Here is a 25,339-nt window from a genome sequence, read left to right on the forward strand (position 1 = left end):
TATTTTATTATTATTATTTTTTTTAAACATTCTTGCACCGTTTTTTAATTGCTGAAATATCTTCTTTAATATCCTAGCTTTGTTTCTTTGTTATTGTAATTTTATTCTCCATCGAAAGAAATGGGTCTTTCACGTTAAAATGAAATTACCGAGAACCGTATTCCTCAAGTGCTGAAATTTTTACAAATCCCAATTTCATCAAGGTAAAGTGTACAAGCTCTCAGAAAGGTATTGTTGAAAGAAAACCCGAGGGATGGCAGAATATTTTCCATCGCTGATTCAAAACGGGACGACACGCTGTCCACGGAAATAGTTGAGAAATAAGAAAGAAATCAGAAATGTCTGTAATAGTCACTAGGAATGTGATCGAAGAAAGTGACCACTAGTGGCTGCTGAGTGTCCACAATGTGCACATTTTTCCAAATACATGTTCAAAGAATAGTTGGTAGAGGAGGTTAACTATCGACACCTCGTAAAAATGAAAAGCGTAGAAATGGATTAGATCTCTGTGAAAAATATTGGTTGCTGACCCGTACTTCCACGAGCTTCGATCGATGATATTTAATTTGTGGATAGAATTTTATTGTCTATTACGATTTTTTAAATCAATTCTTACTCGAAGAAGTAAATAAATAATGTATGTATGCAAAATGTATTTCAAATTTCGCCAATCTATCTTCAGATTTGAAAGAAACATAGATCAGGGAGGATTTGCTAAGCCGCTCGATAAAAATCTTCAAGAAGAAGTAAAAATTTTCAAGACGAACTTAATTAAAATCTAAAACGCCCATCGTGGACAGACCAGCGAAGTTTCTCAAGTTGGCTTATTTAATGGAGGATTTCCAAATTGTAATGCCAGCTGCTGCGAGAGTGCTTAAGGCAGCCATTGCTGCCGCGGATTTCATACGCGGAACTTAAATACATCACGCGCTAATGCTTTCACGCGTCGTACACACGTTCAAGCTATTCTGTACGAAATATACCACTCGATGAACTTGCTAAACTTCTGATGGAAGTTTCTTTAATGGTAACCTTCTTATAGTAAATTCTTTCGCGGTTCATTATTTAAGTTCTTTATTATTATTTACATTCTCCAAATCGTGAGAACATAAATCATAAAAAAAACTGAATCATAGAAATAAAATATATTCAAAATTTATAATTATCTTAATTTTATCTTTTACCGACATTGTGTTATTTTTATTACGACTTTGAATTTCAATTTTTTTAATATTCACAAATTTTGAGCAAGTCTTCTATATCTAAATTCATTACATTAAAATAATTCTTAAAAGATTTCGTCATCATGAAGAAACAAATTTTAAAATGATTATATTACGTATTTTTCTTGCGTTTATTTATAAGATATATAGTATGGATTCCAATATTGTCGAAAAATTAACTAAAAGATACTCGGTAAGAAAATTTAAATTGCGAAACGAGCAAGATTCTTGAAAGTAGGTAACAGTGCATCGCGACACGCGAGGTAAACGCGATTATTCTCAAATGGAACCGACAAGGGAACTGCATCGTAGGGTAATGAATTGCGCACCGAGTTGCCCGTGAAAGTTCATAAAATTCAGCCGCAGTGGAACGAGTGCAAATTGTTTCGGTCACTCAATACCTTTCTCATCTCTCTCCCTCTAACCAATCTTTTATATATATCTATACGTACACGTGCACACATATATCCTTTCTATTTGCCTATATCGCGCCTTGGAGGGCGAGAAAATATTCGAACCGGGCAACAAGCTGCAACTTGAACCTGTTTTATTTATGCGCTCGCTTTGGGGGACGGGAGAACGTTAATACACGTCGAGCGATCCATTTTCGAAGTGGCCGGATTTATTTCGACAGCACATTAATGGCAGTCCTCGTAGTCGAGATTTGATCTTTCGTTTAGCGAATTTATTAATAGAAAAGTAAATAAGTTGTATAATATATATCTAATCTAATCTCGAGATCCGTTTAATTAAAATTTTCTCCTCCATGATTTATAGTAATTGCTATTTTGCTTGGAACTTTGCAAATTTGTTTCCAGTAAGAATTTTATCTCAACATCTTGCCAATTTTCGTTTTTGAATCATCAGCACTCTGATGCGAAATAAGAGGATGTATGCATGGAAGAAGAATGCAAAGTGGAATATAAAAAGCATCGAGTGAAATCGTGCTGTCAAAAAGACGAAGGTAGTAGCCACGACAAATCGAGTTATGTCGATACGCAAATCGACAGATCTGTATCCATTTCCTTTTCTGGAATAGGCGAGTAAAAAGGTAAACTGAAATGAAGCAATACATCATTCTTCTCTCTATGTAATTTAATTATCGACTTGTTTCCTAATCGAGTATTATTCGTGGTCTTTTTATAATTGATCGATGGATAAAAATAAAAATAAATCGAGTAAGTTTTAATTTTAAATCTTATTTTACATAGAAGTCAGGATACAGCAAGAAATAATATAATATAATATAATTCCAGAATGGAAAAATGGAGAGATTGACAGAATTTCCTTGAGAGTTTCTAATTTTATACATTTTATCGATTTTCTAAAAGAAAATGCAATTAATGGTTCTAAATAATTTTAGGACAATTTACAATCGCGTTATATTTCCATTGATATAGCAAAAATCCAATTGAATTTTAACTTTTTTATTTGACGTTTATCGCAAAGAGTATTACACGGAAATATATGAGAAAGGATATATGTAAATTTAAGAAGATGGAAATAAGGTAAGTAAATAAACTAAATACGGGGCAAGGATCCCCCTTGCTTCGAGATACGTACAACTGCGCTTCAGGTCAATTTTCCCAAGTTTCTCGTCACACTTGTCTTCTTCCCAAACATACACCCATAATGCGCACCGTTACAAGTACACCCGCATTTACATAATACCGAACAGATCCTCTCCTAAGGACCTAACCGAGACCCCGTTCAAAATTTCAAACGAAACTTTATTTCTATAAAGAAGACATTTATGTAGAATCCTCTTTTCCCTATACGATAAATCCTCGACCATTAAACTGACGTTAAAAGCGTGTTTGAAAGACAATTGCGGCCACGAATAAAAACGTGTCTCTTATGCAAGAACGACCATCTTCTCTCAACTCGAACGTTTTACATAACATCTAACGAGGTGAATAATTTAAACATCAGATTCAATTAACGAATGCCTTCTTAAATTGCTAATAATCACACGGACCGTTTAATGTGGTATATTCCGATTGAGACTATTCAATTATTCGGAGTTGCAGTTACGCCAATTAAGATTTAATTTAAATCTTAAGATAAATAAGTCTCGAGCTTCGTTATTTTCGAAATAATCCGAAAAAGAAACGGCCAAGTATCGAGCGAGTAAGAGAATATCTAAAAGCGAACTTCGAGAATCGTCAAGTTTGTGGCTACTTACTGAGAATACAACAACACTTGGAACGAACTTTTACTCGTTTCATTCTCGGCGGCATTCTCATCCTAAGATAAATCTTATTGAAATTTCAATCATTGAATCTGTGTCGCTATCTGTGTCCTTGTGTGACGTATTTTGATTAATCCATAAAGAGCTATTGTTTCGCGAAATTTCATTTGCAAATCTCTTTTGGTGAATTTATATTATTCAATTTTGTTTTCTTTAGTTAAAAGAGAATTTAAAAGAGGTTTGCTTAGCCCTTTGTACCTCAAGATTTGGAAATTTATACAAAGATCCAAAAATAGTTATTAAATCCTTTTTGGATTCTTCTAAAACTTATTATTTTACGTGTATAAATAAATATAAATATAAATAATATAAATATTCAAAATTTTTCTTAAATACTTTTCAATATTAAAACGATATTCAAGCAAAAACAAATTCTATCATGAAGAATAATATTAATACTTTCAAGATTGATATTCCTTCTTTCAACTTCGAATTTTAGAATCTTGGAATTTTTTCCTTATTTGAAATTGAATTGTTTATAAAGCACAAAATAACTAATATATTATCTACAATCTCAAACGTTTCTTGTATATTATCCAATGTCACTTTCTATTTTTCCATACAGAGAAAAAAGATGTAGCATCCGTTTATAAATTTTCACATTCTACTCTAAAGTAAATCAGATATTATTCCACGATGCTTCGTTTTCTAACCAGTCCTTTCACTCAATCTCAAGTACTTCGCGGGATTGGTGTTTAAATGGAGAAAATAATCTTCCTTCGCCAAATTTTAGAGTGCATTATACGTGTAGCACGAAGGATCGGCGATATTCAAGCATACTTTACTCAAACAACAATTTAGCTACGCGAAAAAACCAAGGACTTATTAAGAAATTTTCGTGAAGTTTTCGTGAAAACTTTTCACTTGAAAATTTCTTGATGGTTTCCCTTTATCAAAAATCTCGTTTCGCTTTCATCATCGTGTTACGATTACGCGCCACTTTTTTACGTGACTTCCGTATCCAGAATTCTGTGAATTCAGCAAACGTTTTCGTAATTCATAAAATCGTACGTGGGATGAATTTCGTTGAACGTCGCTCGTATATACCGCGTGTATGTAAATAAAGTTTCGCTTGTATGATTAATTACCGCGTAAATAGAGCACGCAACCCTACAAGCTAACGATATGGTAAACGTGTGTACGTCTCATCATAGGCTAAACATAATTTAAAAAAAATCTGCGAACGCATAATTTCCTCGTGGACCGCGTTGTGTCAAGGATCACGTCCCCTGAATGCAATGAAACGAGAACGAATATCAATGGAATTCATTATGATCGTTTTTTGAACCTATATCTGATTCGTATAATCGAAGATACTTCGTATTTTATCACTATTTATCAGTCGTTTATCCTCGATAATGATTATCGGTGTTGGAAACGAGAGAAAGAAACGAATGAGCAAGCTCAATGAACTATTTTATCGCGAATTTATATTCGAAAATTATCACCGTTGCTTCCGTTTTCTCTCCAGGGAGGAACGAGAAGAAAATATCGAATAATTTCAGAATTTTCGCAATGGTATACGCATTTATATCACGATACAAAAAGATAATTCATAGAAAAAATTTGAAAAAATGATTATTTCTATTGATATACCAAGCATGTTATCCTGAGATATATTATATTTCTCCACGATTATATAAAAAAAAATATAAAAAATTTACTTCTATTCTTCCCTAATTTTTGTCAAATTTTACCTATTTTTCTTTGCGTTATTTTTTTTAACAATTTTAAAATTTCTATGATGCGATAATCAAATTGATTACAATTACCTAATCTAATTAATACTATTACCGAATAATTCTTCGTCTAAATTATCCTAACACAACCTATAGCATGACAATCGTGATATCGAGCAAAGACACTAGATCGCCAGATACGCGAACAAATCGCACCACGATAAATAAGGCTGACCCATTTAACGGAGATACTCCTTGGAGGGAATGAATGCATTTCGTATTCCGACGTGGTAGCGAATCGCTTTATAGAATCGTGTCGCGGTAGAAACATACCAATTAGCCCGTTTGCATGGCGTGTACCGTTTCTCCGCCACGCGGGAAATACCCTGGCAAAAACGTTCTTGAGACACATCGTCGCGTTCAACCCTCGTTGTACGCTTTACCCAACCGGCCGCGACGGATGCTGTAACTCGTGGCATGGAATTCACTGGGTTTGAAAACTGGATACGCGAGCTTTTCACTGGGTTGAAGAAAATTGCAGTTCACAAAGTTCTGGAACGAGTGATCTCGAGTCATGATGACCAATATCAAAATTTAATTTGGTGGAAGTTAAAAAAACTTAAGAGCAAGTCAATTGGAATAATGAATTTATATTATATCTATTAGAAATAGTGTTTTTCCGTGGAATTGAATATATAATAACGGTTCATTTGTGTCTATTTTAAATATCATTATGTAAAAGATAATATTATTGTAACCATTATTATTTTTTTTTTAATTCATTGCACATTTTTAAAGAAAGCATCTTTATCATTATAATGTAACTATAGCCTATCCTTCATATTCGAAAGAGCGTACATTGGATTAGTTTCATTCAATAACCTTGGAGAAATTACAGATGATCCTGCTCAGTCATAAAGCCTCTTGAATTGAATTCAAAATCTCCCGATGAAAGTGTTTTCCGTTCTCGTCGAATTGAATCCCGTTTCAGAAACTTTCTCATTCTCGTGTTATGCCGATTCCAATAATTGGACGAGATCGTTTGCTCTCTATTTGCGACATCTGACTACAATTTAAAATTGTTCGTTCACTGAGAAAGAATTCCTTAATGAATCGTTTTCACAAAGATATAAGATTTTTCACAAAACGCTTATATATCATTAAAATTTTCTTTGAAAAGAAATAATTCCTTCGAATCAACGCGATCCATCATAATACGATCAGTAAATGTACGATGTTAAAAACAAACATAGAAAAATTCAATTATTACGCTTTGATTTGAACATCAGATTCGATGATATAAATATATAATTAGGAACACACGTATATATAATTAGAAAATATTTACTTAAGAGATATTGACATATATAGTGGCTACAAAAACTAGTAATTGTATATTATATTTATTATAGCATTTATATATTATAAAAATTAATTAAATCCAACTTATATAGCAGTATGACTTTATAAAAATACTATAAAAATGAAATATCGAACATATTTTTACAGAAAATTTTTGCAGCCACTGGATTACTTTCCAAAAGAAATAAGAAGATAAAAAGATCATGTTTAATATTTATTAAAAGAATAGCTATCTCTATTTAACTTTGATAAATTCATTCCTCTGGGATTAAATACAATTTCGATAAAGTAAATATTCTCTCAATCTTTTTGAATGATCATAAATACACTCTATCCGAATCTCTATCGGGCTCTATTTTCTCATGAATACATCAATTGTTATTGCAAGAACCTTGATCACGAAGTATTTGCCATCGTGAATCTTCCTCGTGCATACTCCTAATAAGTTCCGTCACTATTTTTTAAAACTATAAACGTGGCACGAATACACATAGAAGCCGAGAAGACGTGGGATTGGCAAGGGTGATATGCTATCCTCTCAAGGTATCCACACGCTGAATTTATCTGCCTTCTTTCCCAAGACAATTTTCACTCTTCCAGCAATGTGATTTAGTGGAGGATTGGGCCACGAGAAATAGTAATTTCCATGCATATTTCGCTCGGGAAACAAACCGGTAAATATATTCGATCCAGTGGTAAGTCAAAATCGCCAAGGAAGATCGAAAAATATTTTAAATAAGCAAAAAAGTTTATTTCAGTTTATTATTGGGATTGAAAATTCACCTTTTATGAAAATTTAACTTGTTACGAAAGATTGTATAAAGTTTTATGATTCGTAATTGAAGTGTAAATTCAAATTCGTTATTCATTGATTACTTAATAACGTGAATAAATAAAAAACGTATTGAAGTGACGTTTAATTACGCTTGATTTTAATGAAAAATCGGTGACGTATCGCTTGAAAAACGTAAAATTACTATTTTTCAATGATAACAATTTTCAATAATTTTTCGCGAAATAATTCTCTCGGTAAATTGTTTCACGCCGCGAAACAAATGAAATTTTTGAAAAACAGGTCGTTTCTGTATTCATGTTAAGTTCTTTTAATTTGATGAAACAAAGAAACAAATAAGAGTGAGAAACATTCGAATGTAAAAGTCGAACAAGAAATATTTAATTAGTAAATAATGAAACAAGATTACTAACAATATTTTATTCGACAGGAGCAGCGACAGGAGTTAGCTAACTGAACTAATTGGAAAGCGAATTCATTTTGGTGATCGATTTGTCAAATAATCAATGCAGATAGAAAATAAAAAATAAAGAAAAAAAAGAGGACTAAAAAGTAGAGATCGACGTTAACACGTGCAATGTAAATATAAAATATTTGTTCGGGAAAATACACATATATCAGGAGCTTTGCAAAATAAAATACGAAGCTCGAACATAACAACTTTTTCCACGTTACAATTTTAATATCTTTATATTTTATACGAAACAATTTTATTTAATCCATCCAACATATTTCTTTTAAATATCTTTTCTTTTTTAATTTTAATTCTCTTTTTTCTTTTTAATTTACTTCTTCGTTCGTTCGATTGTTTGCATTTTCTTCATTTATTACATTTTCGATTATTTCTCGTCGATGAAAAGAGAAGAATGGAGATTAAATAAATTTTTCTCGCGAGCGATATTCACCAGAAGTATGCGCACGTAACGCAATAAAATCAACACTAAAGTGTAATGTCGATAAATAAAAGGAAGCACAAATTACTTGTTTTTTCACTTTGTCTCGTGAAATAAAGCGTTGATTTGAAGACGAGTAGGAAGTTTCATCATTGTCATTTTAATCCCTATTGCTCTCGTAATCCGTCCCATATATTGTTATAATACCTAAATTCATTGACTCTCTTACCAATCTATTACACTAAATTTTTTAATAATATAATGATTTATGTTTTCAGTGCAACGCAAATTGTGAATAGATTAATGATAACACAATTTCATTATGTATTAGCAAGAAATTTATTTCCATTTTAGATTTCAATTTACAATGGAATTATGGTTTAAAACAAGAAATAGAAAAGAATTTTTAATTCAGATCATGGAATCATTGTTCCGAAATAAATAATTGATTTTTTGAGAATATTTGTTATAATTACATTATCGAAATTATCATTTTTATTTGAAATTGATATTTTTTTATTACAGAAAATATTTTTATTCTTTGATAAATAAATATATCATTATTTTTTTTTATATTTTTCTTGTTCATTCTTATGTCTATTCGTTTCCATTTTGATATATTTCTGGATCAGTTGCTGTTTATTAGTTATCATTTCTAATATAGTTCGACATGTTAATAATTCTCGCGAGCAAAACTACCAAAAATAAACAATAACAAACTCGTAAATTATCAATATAAAATCACGATTGTAAATGAACAACGGCAACGTAAAATGGCAACCTGTCATAAATATACAACATTGATGAAATATAACAATATAACAAAATGTGTATAAATTACCTATCGATTATACGCATATTAATAATAAAGATAATAAAATAGAAACGTATGATAATGCTAACAAATAAAATTTTAAAAGTTTTACAAAAGAAAAAGAATAAATTTTATAAATTATAAATTATCCTTTTATATCTTTCTACTTATATTTATTTGGCATACAATAAAACGAATTTTATTCACTTTTTCTTTCCAATACTTTATTCATACCACTTTATTCATCATCCACTGACGTTATATCATAATTAATTTCGTCATTCCAAAGTGAATCTAAATTGTTAGCCAAACTGAGACTAATTTTATTCACTTTTGCTTTCCAATACATTATTCATCATTCTCTGACATTATATCATAATTAATTTCTTTATTCAAAAGTGGATCCAAATTGCTAGCCAAAAACTAATTTTATTCACTTTTACCTTCCAATATTTTATTCATAATACTTTATTCATCACTCGCATAATTGTAATTAATTTCATCCTCCAACAATCCTCCAAATTGTTAGCCAGATAAAAAATTTCAATTTCAATTTTTCATTTCAAAATGACATAAAGAAAATTAAAAAAAAAAAAATAGCAGCAATTCTCCATTGTGTTCCACAAACATAATTTCATCGTCGTGAAACTTTGGAACACCGGCATGGTTCGTAACAATTTCCGGCATGGCATTGGCTAACAGATAATCGTACGAGCAGGAATGAAACGGGGTGCACAGAGTGACGCGTGCGGTTTTTTGGAAGTTTTGGGAAAATTGCTCGCCGATCCAGGTCGACAGGAAAATTCTACCAAAGGACATACTCTCGCGTCCTTCCTCCGTTATAACACCATTTTTTGTAACAAATGACCCGTCGGTCCGGATACTGCGCCGGACGGGCACCGACAAATACTCGCGTCGTTACAAAGTTTTCACCAACCGTGTAAGTATAGTTAACCGAATATATAATAAAAGAGGGAAAAAGAGGAAGACACGAGTATAAAAAAAAATAGTGAGCAGGAAGGGATAGAAGAAAGTGCAAAAAATGGCGGAAATTCTCATAAATATTTAACAAGCGTAATCGGTTTCTATAGGGATTTTATTGCTTGTTCTTCCTATGAAAAGTAAAAGCTTGAATTGTTTTCTTGTTCGGTACCATTTGACTGAAAAATTAGGGCTCGTCGAATGAAAGTTTGTACATCTTTGGATTAAGTTCTTTTTGCTTAAGAAACTTTGAATAGCATACGATGTTTATTTTACATACATATGTATATTTTAAGTCTGAAGATCTTATAACAGTGTCTAGACTATTAAAATAAGTGATATGAAATATTCAGAAATGTGTTTTGCTTTAAACGTGTTTTTTGAATATGGATTGATTATATAAAATATTTGTTTTTACGATTCTGTTCTTTAATAAAATTCTTTTATTTTATTTTCAAATCATTAAGATATTATTTTTTTTTACTTTATATAAAATGTATCGAATACCGAATAATTGTAACAATTATGGATAGTTATTTCTTTAAAATTATTATAATATAATTATTATATTTAAGATATTCGAGGAATATATTACAAATTTCTGAGATGCCTCCACAACATTTTGTACACATTTGGAAGAAATTTATTGCATGAAACGAAGCAATAATTAATAGCTTACTAATAATTTGCAAAAAAGATAATCATTATCCCTATGTACCTTATTTTTCTTATCAAATTTCGCGTTGAAATGCTCAACTTAAGGAAGTAACACGTCTCCCTAACCAGTCTCGTTACGGACGACTAAATTATGTAGTACTCTAACGGCAATTACCAAGTCAGCAATCCATTAAGTGAAGTGTGCTTCGTCCGTTGAAACCCGTTTTTTTTTTCATGAATATAGAATTAAGAGAATATATCTTATTTCTCTTTCAGAGGAATTGTTACTCTTGACAAATTCATTTTAGACTCATTTTTTTAATCTATTAAACAGCAATTCTTCTAAAAATTCGAAAAACTCTACACAGATAATTTACAAAAATATATTTTATTAAAATAGTGTGATGATGTGACACGATTTATTCCGAATCTTTCATATTCATTTCCCATCAAATCTGATGATTGTCGTCATTAAAAAAAATATACAAATATTTTTTTATTTCTTTTATAGAAAGATTTTAAAATATTCTTTCAATTATATATTTAATCTTTTAATCTTTTATATACACGAAGACCCTTGTTATTTTTATAAATGTTTTATTATTAATATCCTCCTATTAATGTTCGCCACATATCATCATATCAATATCACTTATTAAAAAGTTGATAACAAAGTACGACCCTTGTCAGTTATTTTTTCCCTCGGTATCACCACTTCTTTCATTGAAATTCATTTTTATATTCCTTTGATCTACGTCACGGTACGTGTAAACGTCTCCTGGCACGTAATATGCAGAAAAGTTAGAAAGCCCAGAAATTTAAAAAATAATGAAACTTTGCATAGAAGTAAAGTGATTCGTTCGTAATAATAAAAATTAGTCGAATTTTTTGTCAAAAAAATATTACAAAATTACAATTTTAAATTGAAGAATTTATAATTTCCTTTGAATTTTTAGAAAAGTAAAAAATATCAGAAAAAAAAAATAAATGCAAAATGCATGGATTTTCTCGTTGAAAAAAAATAAAGAGAGAAAAAGAGATGAGAAAAGAAACGATGACTTTATTCGGCTGCAAGTATATTAATTTACGCGAAACATTTCCATCGCGGTTTGCATACATTATTGTTTGCATCGATGCGTCGCTAGATTCGCGCACACGCGCGGTAAATTTGAAATTTAAATCACACGTGCAATCGTAACACATGACGCGAAGTACCGCCTTTATCATGTCACGATTTTTATTGAAAATATACTTTCGAGGCACAAAGATAATCCATAAACCGTTCGACTTATTATTTTCATGATTCTACGAAATTTCTCTTTATTCTTAATTGTTTCTTAATTTCGAGTAATTCGCGACATTAAACGAAATAATTTACGATATCGAGAGGAATTCTTTACAGATTGTATTCTAAATTTTATTTATAGAGAATATATGTCGCATATGTATGATTGTTTATACGACAGATTTATATGCATTTAGTTTTATTCGCGTTATTTTTCGAACGGGTTATTCCCGAGGCATCAATCTCCGAACGTTTCAGCGATACGCCCGAACCCCTGTATTTTTGGCTTGTACACAACGAAACAATATATCGTCGTTCGACACCCAAAGGGTTATTTCAGCGGCGCGGTTGCACCCCTCGTAACCGTTTCACAGAAAAATTTATTTTACGGCCCCTATGCTCGAAAATATCTAACGCGTTATAAACGGAAACGCAGGCTTTGAAATGAAAAGCGTAATGGATATAATTTTCCGATATGACCAATCGACGGTATACGAATAATTTGAAAATAATATTTTAAATTTCATTTTACTTTATTTTAAATTTAAGCTTGTGTTTTTTTATCATTTGAATCAAAGAAAATTCTCTTGTTTCTTTTTACTTATTTCCCTTAAATATTTTTCTATTCAATATTGAAATTTTTAAATAATAAACTCTCATTTCTCTTCACTGACTTTTGTTTTTTCTCATCTCTCCTACAAATTTTTCTATTAACATCGAAATTTCTAAATACAAATCCTATTTTCCTTTTCTCCAAGTATCCAAGTATAAAATAATTTCTGAATCTCTTCACTTTCTAAGAATAAACATTTCAAAATTTTTATTTTCATGAGCGATACACAATATGATGAAGCGCTATCTTCAAAATTATCCAACAACTTCCACAGGATGGCCTTAATAATCACTTGGACCAAGGCGAACAGATTTTAGATAATAATAGTTCCCCCGTTATAAGCTTACTGCCTTAATCCTCGCTTACGACTGTAAGTCCCTGTTGAAGTTCCGTTCGTTGCGAGCCATGCGTAGCTGTGTTTTATTAAGATTAGATCCGATTAGAAGTTTCGCGTGTTATCGAAGAAAGGTGTTGAATCATACTTGCATTCAAGCTTTCATTCGAACGATCCTTTAGAATTATGAAACATATGGACACGAAGTTGGAACTTATTACACGTACTAAGATCGATTGAAAAATATGTTTCGTTTTCAACGAAAAATTTAATAATGCATTCATTAAATATTTCAATCGCTGGTAGTTGAATTTACATTTATTACTACGCAAATACAACGGAGCAAGAATTATTTATAAATACCTATGTATGTGTTATATTCTCATAATAAATTTTACGAGAGAGTTGTTCAAGAATATAATTCCTTTCTATACTGTATTTATTTATTTTGAACGATCTATTGCGTTGTACATCTTTGAGTTGATACAATAAGAAATTAAAATATTTCTCTATATTTTGTTTATAATCCAATCATTTCTGAAATAGTACACGTAAATAACACACAGATTACGATATCAAATGAAAAGAGAATCAATTAACGGATTCCGTGGTAATAACGAGTAGAAAAACGTAGCGCTTTAAACGAAGAAAATAATTGCATTTCACGGAAGAAGGGGGAAAAGAGGGATTTTTCCAGCTGGGCTGGTTGTGTAATTTAAAGGCAGGCCAACGGCGAGCAAGAATATTTGTTTCTCGGTCGTGTTCTCGTCGAGGATCGAAATAAGGAGCGGTGAATCGCGGCGGAAATCCTGTAAGCACGCTTCCGTGGCGGGTTTTTGAACGAGCAACCTCGGTTGGTTTTAAAGGGCAGCTTATTATACCGGTACGCTGTTTCCAGCCACTATTCTCCTCAACCCACCCCTTGATATCTCCATCTAGTTGCTCGATGAAATTTTGCTATTGAACGCACGTCGTTGCACAGGCCTGGTTGTGGCGCAATAATTAAGGCACGTCTACGTTCTTTCGTGATTTTGCCATTATCGATCTCACTACGATGGTTCAATGTTAATTATATAGGCTCAATCATTTTTTTTCGATATTTTCATCGTGACTGAAGATACCTTTATATAAAATTAAATCTTAACACTTTAATGCCGACTTCATTAAAAATTATTAATAATCATTGATGAATGTTAATCTGTTGTGTTTCTTGATTTTTTGGATAAGATTTTTTATCCTTTTCTTACGTTAATTTCTAATTATTCTTTATTTGAGAAAGAACTTAAAATTGTAAATATAATTGAATGTTTGAATTGTTTGTTTGTTAATGAATTTTAATTTTAAAATTTTATTAGATAACGTAAAAAAACAAGATATCAAGAAGAACGGAATAATATTCTTGCTACGGTCTTCAATCATAGATAAAAGAGTACGGACTTAAGACAAAAGAAGAATTCGTAACGATATTCTCTTTACTCGAATTTTATTTGTTGTATTATCCTCAGTTTGCTCATTTATATAAAATTTTTAGCAATATCAATTTCTTTTTAAAAAACTATGGAAATGAAACAACTTCTTGATAAAATTTCGAAAAGGAATTGAAATATAAAGCTTGGAATGTTTATCTTCTTTTCTTAACCGAAAAAAAATGAAAAAAAAATGTTTTCGAAGTACGGATCATGAAACAACAGGATGAAAAGTTTCTATTTGATCAAGGAAACTTGTTCATAAACTAAACTTTGCCGCATACTAAAGAAAGCATCGGTCAATAAACCTGGTGAAACCGAAAATATCGAGCATGATATCCTCCGTAGGGATTTCATGGTATCGAGTTAACGTCAAAGATTGATCCAGCTGATAGCACGCGACCATGCGTAATTAATAATTAGTGGCTGGCCAGAAAATTATTCACCATTATGGTAATAGCGATTAAATCATCGCGCTACCGCGTGTTACCGCCGCGGATTTTCCACAAAGCAGTTACCTAAGCTATTGTCAATTTGCATACAATAGGCCATGTGTTATCTCGTTGCAAAGAACCACATTGCGAGAAAAATAAATAAATAAATAAATAAATAAAAAAAAGAAAAAAAAAGAAAATATCGTTCAATGGTATAAATGAACGATTTGTTGATTATATTTTCATGTTTAATTGAAAGCAAATAGAATTAGAATTGAAAAACAAAAAATTCTTTATTCAAGATCTCTCTCTCTCTCTCAGTTCGAATTCGAATGATGTCCGCGAGGACATCTTCTAAAAAAAAAAAAATGTGAATTCCTCCCTTGTGAATTTTTCTTTTCTCCTCCTACGTTTCCATTCCTCATTCTCGATTCTTTTTATCGCCATGCAACGATTCGCTTCGATTTCAAACCCGACAGAGACTTTTTAATCTGAGCTTCGTCCGTTCAATGCGAAAATGAAAACGAAAGATTGCCTTTCTCCACTAGCCCAATCTCGTCGATCGTCCGCCATTCTGAAGAAATAAAGAGACACGAAGAGAAAACTGAAACGCTTGCATATCTGTACGCATATGAAGCTTTTTTCTTTTTTTCTTTTTTAAAATACGTCTAAATCTTTCGATTTAAGATTCACCGACTTATTTTCCTTCTATGTTCGAAAAGGTTTTTTAAAGTGAGACTGAACAAAACTTGTGTAGTCGCTATTATCATACCATACCATTATAGATCTTTTTTAGACAAAGAGATGAAATCCAAAGTTTCGTCTGGGAGATTCTTTGCGCGAGGGATGAACGGTTTGATGACAATCAGCGGAAGTGGAAGAATAATGTGCAGATAAAACACTATGTCGGATCTATTGTTCCTTAGTTTTGAAGGAACGTATGATGAAGAATAAATAGAAATGGAGATTGACTGCAGATTATTAGTATATATAAAATTAAAATATATATTTTGTATATTAGAAATATAGAATATAGAATCAACAGAGTGAATTTTATATAAATAATTCTTGAAGAGAAAAGAAAAATTTGTTTTTTTTTTATATTCATATTTCACGAAATTTGTGCAATATAAATAAAATGATAAATAAAATGATTTATAACAAATACAATTTGTATTATATTTAAATTAAAATTTAGTATAACGTTTATTATAGATAAAATTATTAAGGATTTCAAAACTAATCGAAATAATATGTTTTCTGCATATTTCAACAGCGAACTATCGTAAACTAGCAAACTCGTCGCAGAATTCGCATAGAAATAAATGGACGATCAACCGGAATAAGCGGGTCACAAATCACGATAGCGCTTTTGCTAGCCGTTTTCAGCGGCGTTTCAATGTTCCATCTTCCACTCTTGGATCGAGGAAAAAGGAGGTCAGAACAACGAAATGTGGCTATAGAAATCACAAGACATGGAGACTTTCGTATTTTTCGAAACGATGAATGATTCTTACTCATTACATTTCTTCATTCACCCCATAAAAATACTTAAATACTACTACTTTGTTAGTTTCAAGATGTCATCTCAAGTTTCGAATAAAAAAAAAGAAATATTCCAAGAATAGTAACGATAAAAATATTCTATGAATGGAAAGAAATATCACTCGAAAAAGTGATCGAAAATATTTTTAGAAATTTTATAATGGCCAATTATATCTGAACTTTATGATATCAAATTTATATCATAAATTCATTGCACGGAAAATATATTGTAACATAATCAATTCCATTCTCCATTGTTTAAAAATTTCAGACATTGAGTATATTCTGTCATAAGTGAAATCAATAAGCTTTCAAGATTTATGCTTGATAAATTACATTAACACTTTCGTATTTCATTTACATTTCGTCTCTAAATCTTTTTATTTTATCTTTTTTTATCTTTTATTTTTTTCTCCTTTCTTACTCTCTTTGAAGACATGACCTCTCATCGTACGTGCCGGCTCATCTTCTCTTTTAACGAGAACGCAAACTCGAGGAGATTACGAGGCAAACGAGCTTCAAGTCGCAAGAAAAAGCTCGCTTATCGTAAAGTTCGGTCTCGTAAAATTCAACGGACGGATGAACAATGAAATTCCAAGCATGCCGTGAAGGTACCTGTTTAAATATTTTTACGGTGCCCGACGGGGAAATGGAGAATCGAGAGTTTCAATTAACTTTTGGATTATGAATTCTTCGAGGTTCCTTATCGCGATCGTTATAAATGGTCGAAAACATCGTCTTCCGAACTTTCACGAAACTTTGAAATAGATTACCATTCTCTGATGTCTAAGAATATCGATAGATTTTAGCAATCGTAAAAGTTTTTTGCACTTTGCTACTGATTGTCTGATAGAAAGATTTTATTGTAAATTCATATCTAAGGACACGATTGTATTTTTTGTTCGATATCAATCTATATATTATCTATATACTATCTATATACTATCTATATAATATATATAATAAGTAAATGAAATTCGATTTGTACATCTGATGACTTTTTAGTTAGAAAATAATATTCGATAGAGGAATATATTATAAAATAATAAAATTATTTTATATTTTTTTTGAAATGTGAAAATAAAATTGACGGAAATATCAAAAATCGATTCTAAAATTGAATATGTAATATATATATTTTTTATATTAAAGATTAGTTTTGAAAGAAAAATGTGTTCAATTGATATTTCTCATCTATAGTCACGTGCTAGAAACAAATGTAGACAAGGAGAGTAAGATATAAGATAATGAGAGAAAGATAAAGTAAAAATTGTAGAATTAACGCTAACTCTAGAATGTTGCAAATTAAACTATATAAACTATATAAATCAGAATGGTAAATAATGTAATAATCGACTATTAGCGCCATCTCTTAAATATTCAAGATAAATAAAGTGCAGTTAAAATAAGAATTTAATATTAGTGCCATCTTTTGAAGATATTTGTAATAAAATAAGAATATTAGTATTATTTTTTCAGCTTCTAAAAAGATGTTTTTAACATTCATTAATTTCATTATACACAAATTATTCAGAAGTAATATCTTATGGGATTTTGTATTTTGCATTCTGAAATATCGATCTCGAGAAAACAAAATATTTGTTACGCCCTCTAGATTTATTAGCAGTCGATATAAACACTATTCATTTTATCGAAATACATACGTAGCATATATACGAAATATATACATATATATATGTATATATATACTAAAAAGAAATTTATTTATAAGATTCATACTATCCACAGTTTCATCTATTTTTTTTCATAAAAAAAATTATTTAAAATCAGTAATAAATTTTTATTTCTTCTGATTTGCAAAACATTTAATTTTCGATCATTGTGCAAAACAAACGTTGTGCAAAAGAATTAAAAAAAATTAACACAATTAAATCTGAAAATAAAAATATCGTAATTAACTCTACATGAGATATAAATAATTCGAATTAATATAAATATTTTATGTATTTATTATTACGAGAATATAAAATATTGATAATCATGAAGTTAAAAAATCAAAAAAATAAAATGTATTGCACAAAGAACTATATTTATTTTATTAACTATTCCCAATTTTAATATTAATACTACAATCACTGCTATAATCATTTATTATGCATATGTTCACAAATTTATTCTATTTTAAGCAATATTCAATTTCTATAACAGTTATTTCTATATTTAAACAATTTACATAAATTCTAAAACTATTATTTAAAAAAAAAGCATTTTATAAATTTGTGAACTTAAAAATATCTTAATTAATATAATATATGATTCTTAATGAATTTATAATTTATGATTCTTAATTAATTTAAAATAGTAGTATCTTTCTATAATTTAAAGATTTATTCAGAAATGTTATCTACAGGAAAATCTTAATAAAATCAAGAAGGTCTATAAAATACAAATATCCCATATTAATATTACTTCATTTTGACACTTATTTCAAACCAATCTTTAAAATAAATAAGACTACGAAAAACTAATAATAATTTTATGAAATATAGTTACTTTCAATTGTTACTACTTATGACTTCATTGTTCTTATACAGAAACTATTTTTCTGTATTTTTAATATTGAAAATATTATCTATTATATAAAAATCTAATATTTGTCTTGAAACTCTTCCTAGAAAGATATTTAATATAAAAGAAAAGAAAGTAATTATATTTTTTATATCATTAAATGCGAATTTCTTGATTGATTTCATAATAATCTCTCAGACAAATTAATCTATCAATAATTAGTAAAAAATTTTATAAAATCTAACTACTTACTAAATGGTGATAAACTTAAATATCAAATTTTCTTAAAATATATAAATTGTTGAGATATTTAATATATCTGAAACAAGCTTATTTAAAGAATTAGTATAATAAAAAAAATACTATGATTTGAAATAATATAAAAAAATAAATTTTATAATGCATATATTTATTTTATTATGAACATTCATTATTATTGATTTCAAAAAATTTAATAGGAAGAATTTTTTCTGCAATAAATAGAAAATGTGATAAGGGATGCTGAAAAAGAAAAGAATTTAATAGCCAGAAGGACTAGTAAAATAAAAATTTTTTCTATTTAATATGAACTCGAACAATAAACCGAAAATGGAATATTTATTTTGTATTGCAATACTAATAAACTATTTTTTTTATAAAATAAAAAATTTCTTAAATTAACCATTTTATTAAATTATTTTATTAAATATGCAATATTTATTAGTATAAACAAAAAAAGAGCAAGAAAATCTCCGAAAACAATTTAATTTAATTTAATTATTTAAGCAATACTCTATGCACTCAAATTTAAATAACACAATATTAATATTAATAGCGAATATCAATATTAATAGCGAAAAATTCACTTTTCTTAATAATTGCTGCAGTACAATTATCCTTGTAACTTTTTTAGCCACAAGGTAACTCGACAAAAACATTTCCACAATCTTAGTGGAAATTTGGGCATTTAATATTCGCAACACTACTTGAAAAAACGCGATTATTTATCGACGCTACGCTACTTTTTAAAACAAATTCAATAAAAATCATTACTTCTGTACAATTACAAAGCTACTAATAATTAAAAATAGAAAAATTAATAACAAGTGATAATATAAACTATAATACTATTTTATAAGAAACAAACAAAATCGCGATATATCATAACTCGCAACACTAACGCAAACGTGATTTTCTCATTTAACGCAACACTAATGCAAACGCGATTCTCATTTGACGCAACACTAATGCAAACGCGATTTTCTCATTTGACGCAACACTAATGCAAACGCGATTTTCTCATTTAACGCAACACTAAGGCAAACGCGAAATTTAAAACGCAACACTAATAAAAAATCGCGATGCCCATGATGACTGGATCTGGATGATGGGCCTGCATGCAATCGGCCAGACAACACAACACAATTACTACATATACTAAAACGAGCACAATGACGAAATAGTAACAATGACTTCCCATTCTTTGGACCCAAAAATAGGTCCAAAAATGAGAACCCATTCGTTGCAGCCCCTCTTCGCGACAATTTGTCGAGGCCTCTTCGGTCTTCCTCCTTCGGGCGCAATGCCCGCTGAAACTTAAATCTAGGCTCGAGACTCACTAATCGCAAATCAAAGAAAAAAAGAAAAAAAAAAGACTAAACCGCGAAAGCTAAGTGCGCGTAGACGACCAACTATCGATTACGATCGTCGATCGTACACGTGCAGAATCTCGAGCGCAACGTTCGTTTCGAATTTATCTCGCGACCGCGACCGCGGAAATTCGAAAAATCGATGAATAAAGCCAAATACGAATGGCATGCTCCATTCGCATATTCCAGCTTCATCCTCCATTTTTCAAATTATATTTCCTGAAACAAGTTGTCACGCGAAAACGCGCCTACCCGATCAGAGACTGTGACAACCTGCCCGGCCCTACCTACTTATAATTAACAGACACACCAGAAATATACTACCTATCCTACCTAACCCTATATTTAAAAAATGGCAAAACAGGCATACCAACACATTCATTCTACGATTCTCACGCATAATACTCGGGCGCAAAAGCCTACACTAGGGAAAGCGTCCCGGGACGCCTCCGACACCCGAGCTTGGCATACAACTTGCACACTCTAACTTTACGTACCATTTTCCTGAAATCAACTGACGATGGCTAATGACCATTGCGTGAAATACGATAAAAACACGTATATATCTTAATTTTAATTATGAATATTTATTGATAAACGGATATATCTTTTAAAGGAATTAAATTACTAAAATAGCATTAAAATTGGATCACTATTGACCAATATCATTTTTGAAAGTCAATTTGAAAATAAGAATTACAATATTGCGTAAAAATATTGTTGTTGAAATGTTATCATGATATTAATCGTAAATATTTTAAATATTTCAAGTTATATTGTGTTACGGAATGATAAATGAAACGACGCAATTCCACAGCCTAACCACACACACATAATGCGGAAAATACGTCGTGCACGATACACTAACGCATCGTCAGTCGCTAAAAAATGTTTAGCTTATAAACTAAGATCATCATGCTCATCGCCTCTCTCTCACCCAAGTAGCACTTGGGCACGTGAGTGAGATCCTGGCAATAGACATGGAAGGGATTAAACCTGAAAATCCTGAGCTAAAAAAAAAGTATTAGTGCGAATTTAACGGGCTAAAATTATATTATTTTATTTCATTCTTTAATAAATATTTTAGTTAATAAATTTAATGAATTATTGAATCATTAATTTTAATAAAAATACAATAAAAAAGATATTTATTTGTAATAATTAATAATAAAAAATCATTGACTCTAAATGAAATATTAATAAAAATAACCTCAGATGATCTCTTCATCAAAGCATTTGTTCGAAAATGAAAAATCAATGTGCAAAACTTATTGCTCTGATTCAGAAATCTACCTGTCGCGAAATATCTTCTTGCGCATAATATTTCATACATTTCTTTTTACGGAGAAAATTAAATATTTTTTAATTTAATTTAATTCATATCATATTTATTATAAATTTATAACATATCAAATAATTACATATTATGATTAAAAATTGAAAAAATGATTAAAATTGAAAATTGTTTATTATATCAATAATGATAATATGCATTTTATTGTATAATTGATTTTTTTATCCATTATATAACAACGTTACATGAAGTTGAAAGACATTCTTTTTCACTACAAGATATTCAATTAAAATCAATTCAATGTTTCTCATTTATTCGAATATTCTTTTTTATTACTAAATTCATATAATTATTCATATAGTTCGATTCATATAGTTGTTTAATCTTTATTTTACAAATGATTACACAAGCATTTTCAACTATAAACAATCAAACTAATTTGTATCGTCCATACTAATCATATTAAAATAACTAGATATATATTATATAATATTAACTATCAATATTATCTTAAAAACGCGACGTGCAAGAAGATCTATCCTGATCTAATAAATAAAATACAAAAGAAAAGAATGTTACTATTCACGGGTATGATAAATACCCATGGTCACTGTGCTCGTGCAAAAATCTACGTATACAACCAATCACTCGTGTCGATTCGGATCTTTCATCCTACGACATGATTGAATGATCGGAGGAACATAAATGCATGCGACTCACCAATGATGCGAAGAATCTGCATTGTTGTGATCCAAGATATCATCACCGAAGTAGTCATCATCAGGAACTGGAATTGGAACAGAACTGGAAACTGGAAACTGGAAAATAACAACACATGAAACATTATAATTAAAACACAATACTGATTATTTAAAAAAGTTAAATTGAAAAATATATATAAATAATTACCTCTTCGCGTGGTGGATGATTGCCCTATTCCTTCGAGAAACACTGACTCTATCCTGTACCGAAAACGAATGTTTAAAAAAATAAAATAAAAAATAAACTACCATCGCGTCGATTTGAAACATAGGCGACGACCAAGCACTGACTCTAGTTTCGCGAATAATTATGATAATTTAATTAGAGCTATTGTGCTCTAAAATATTAAAAAACTGTTACGAAGCAAACACTGAATCTACAGACCGCATTGCACGCGGTCACAAATATTTTTTAAAATTGAAGTCCAGTAGAAATGTTCATAACACCGGCAAAGTCAGGCACCTTTAAAAATATAAAATATTATATGTAATTATTTTTTCAACAATACAATATTGATGATATAAAAATATTGAAATAATAAAAAAAGAGTCTATTAATATAACTTTAAATTTTAATATGAATAAAAATTGAAATATCTAATGAACAGTAACACGATAACAATTTATAATAGAAAAGATTGAAAATCTACTGATTTTATTTCAATGAAAGAATTTAAATTTTTTTAAATTAAAGATGGCTTATATTTTTTAATTAATAATTAAAGCAAAAAAATAAATAAAATTTATAAAAATAGTTATAATAATAATTACCTCTTCGCGTGATGGATGACTGCCTTATTCCTTCGAGAAGCACTGATTCTACTCTGTACCGAAAACGAATATTAAAAATAAAAAAAAAATAAAAAACTATTAACGCGTCCGTTTAATTTACAATCGACGAACAAACACTGACTCTAATTTCCCGACTTTGATAAATAAATTTAATTAGAGCTATTGTGCTCTAAAATATTAAAAAACTGTTACGAAACAAACACTACCGATCGCATTGCGCGCGATCACAATAATTGTCTGGAAATAAAACTGATTAGTAATGGGCAGGGATGTATAGAAAAAGAAGCAAAATATTTTTTCTATATTTTTTCTTCTTCTTTCTATCAAACATTTGTTTCAGAAAAAAATTGTCATTTTATTGAAACTATGGATTGATTACTAATTTTTTTTATGAATAAAAAAAATACTTAATTTTTTTATGAATAAAAAAATTTCATATACAAAAAAATAAAATATATATTATTAATACAAAACTATTGATATTTATGATGAATGTTCATTATAAATATTTATTATATTATAATATTTAAAATAATAAATTATATCATAAAAACCATTGAATAAAAATAGTATAAATGAAAAAAACAGAATACATACAGTACGCAAATGAAATTCAATCAAATTTCTTGAAAAAGTACATTGGCGTCCATATTGAAATTTTTCCCGCCTTTCAAATTACCAGTGATCAGCTAATAAATCTATACGAAAGAAAATAAGAATTTTCAAATATATATATATAAAATATATAATATATAAAATAAAATTAATCGATCATACATTAAAATAAAACAAAAATCAAGCACAAATTTCATCTTAAAAAGACGTACGAATTAATTAAAATTTTAACTGAAATCCTAATCATCGAATATTACGATTAACGAATTAGAGGGGGTGGGGGAAGGGGGTGTATGCGCGCGCTGCAAGTCTAAACCTGTCGAAACCTGTCGAAGCATGTCGAAATATGTCGAGCGTAATAAAAAACGCGAACTCTGAAATCCTTGGAAAAGCGATATTATGAAAACAAATAATGAATCTCGAAGCATTGAACAAAAAAGAAAAAAAATATATAAACAGTACGGAGTGATGCAGAACGTACTTAGAAACAAAATACGTTTATAATATGTATATATATTATATACGTATGTATCGATATATTTCGAATATAATAAAATAATTGATTTTATGCACGTTCCTTCCAATATGGATAAAGAGATTATAAATAACTATTCTAAATAAATTTATTCTAATAAATTTATTCGTTAAAAGGTATATTAACATGAAAATCATCAATCATAAATCATTGTAATATGTTCATACTACCAAGTCATTTTTCCTTCCAAGCTATCCCGACAATGGAGCGAATTAATTCTTTCAAATAAAAATTAAAATCGTAAAACAAATGTACAAAAAAACTATACTAAAATGAAGCAACAAGTGAATTCGAATCTCGATTCAACGAAGCACGAAATACCGATAATCTCGACGGAAACGATCAATGGAAAAACACAAAAAATCCCAAATATTAATTAATTTCGATATAATAATAATAAATAAACTATTAAATAAACGAAAATGATAATAATTTACAAATTTAATGATAAAATATGATCAAAATTACTTACTGCGTAGTAGAATTTTCGAAGCCGGCTGCGACGACACGTCCACTCACTAGCACTTTCCACAGAAAACTGACCCCCGCCCGCCAAAATTTTCTTAGGAGCCTTCTGATTGGCTGACATCGTATGATTCGATAATCGAAATCGCATAGAAAATTAAATTTATTGAATAATATATTTTATTTATTTTAATTAATAATATTAATTAAAAAATTAATTTATTTATATATTATTAAACTTTAATCTATTATTTTTTTCTTTAATTCTTGTATTTATATATATTTTTATTAATTTTTTATTCATTAATTATCGATTTATCGATTATCGATTTATCGATTTATTTGTTAAATTATTTATTTTTCTAATGATTTATTTTTAAATATTTTTAT

The 25,339-nt window shown here is 29.5% G+C and overlaps 1 protein-coding gene across 1 annotated transcript in view; it reads right to left on the reverse strand.

Moving 5' to 3' along the window:
• LOC107993447 (uncharacterized) overlaps positions 1-25,024 on the reverse strand; it is a 248,620-nt gene extending 223,596 nt beyond the window's left edge. Inside the window, exons 1-2 of the mRNA XM_062087253.1 lie at positions 24,957-25,024; positions 23,932-24,032 (exon numbers count right to left, since the gene is read on the reverse strand). The gene's annotated coding sequence lies outside the window, so the exon portion shown is untranslated. The remainder of the gene's footprint in view (positions 1-23,931; positions 24,033-24,956) is intronic.
• Between the last annotated feature and the right edge of the window lie 315 nt (positions 25,025-25,339).

This window comes from Apis cerana, linkage group LG1 (assembly GCF_029169275.1).
Source record: "Apis cerana isolate GH-2021 linkage group LG1, AcerK_1.0, whole genome shotgun sequence".
Classification (NCBI taxonomy): Eukaryota; Metazoa; Arthropoda; class Insecta; order Hymenoptera; family Apidae; genus Apis; species Apis cerana.